Genomic DNA, 677 nt, shown 5'->3' with positions numbered 1-677 from the left:
AATTTTATTTTGTCGATATACAATGAGGTTGATTATTGTGGCCCATTACCAAAACCCCCCTGCCTCCTCCCTCTCCCACCTCCCACCCAACAATGTCCTTTCTGTTTGCTTGTCATATCAACTTCAAGGAATTGTAGTTNAAGAAGTTAAGCAGCCAGTAGTGGGGTTGCTGAGGTCTGAACTCAGGTTGCCCCAGTTCCAGAGTTCCTGCTCTTAACTACCACACGCTACTTCTCACCATCATTAATGTCTCAGCATAGCTCAAATTAAAAAATAAAAATAAAAAAGCAAAAATAAATCAAAGCAATGTGTCCCAGCCTTGTCTCCCACACTTATGTTCCTATTAATCAGGAACTGGTTATCTGGGTGGGTCCTCTTTGCATCCTCTCCTTTATGATGNACCTCAGAGTTCAGTTAATCCTTTAATTACTCTGATTGGATCATTTCTATTCCTGTGTCTCTAGATGTTCTCTTGCAGATAAAACTGCTCAAAAGACACCTTTAAAATAATCACAGCTAAAATTATCGCCACTTAATATGTGCCAAGTACTGATGTAAAACTCATTTTTACTTGTATTAAACTCTTTTTTTCTGCAGATTAGGAAACTGAGGCACAAAGAAGTTAAGCAGCCAGTAGTGGGGTTGCTGAGGTCTGAACTCAGGTTGCCCCAGTTCCA

At 40.1% G+C, this 677-nt stretch overlaps 1 pseudogene; it reads right to left on the bottom strand.

Annotated features, from left to right (window-relative positions):
- LOC103610578 overlaps window positions 1–677 on the bottom strand; it is a 9429-nt pseudogene that overhangs the window by 2996 nt on the left and 5756 nt on the right.

The sequence above is a fragment of the Galeopterus variegatus genome, unplaced genomic scaffold (assembly GCF_000696425.1).
Source record: "Galeopterus variegatus unplaced genomic scaffold, G_variegatus-3.0.2 Scaffold11325, whole genome shotgun sequence".
NCBI classification, from domain to species: Eukaryota; Metazoa; Chordata; class Mammalia; order Dermoptera; family Cynocephalidae; genus Galeopterus; species Galeopterus variegatus.
The sequence above is the reverse complement of the archived record's forward strand: the minus strand, read 5'-3'. Positions and strand labels throughout refer to the sequence as shown.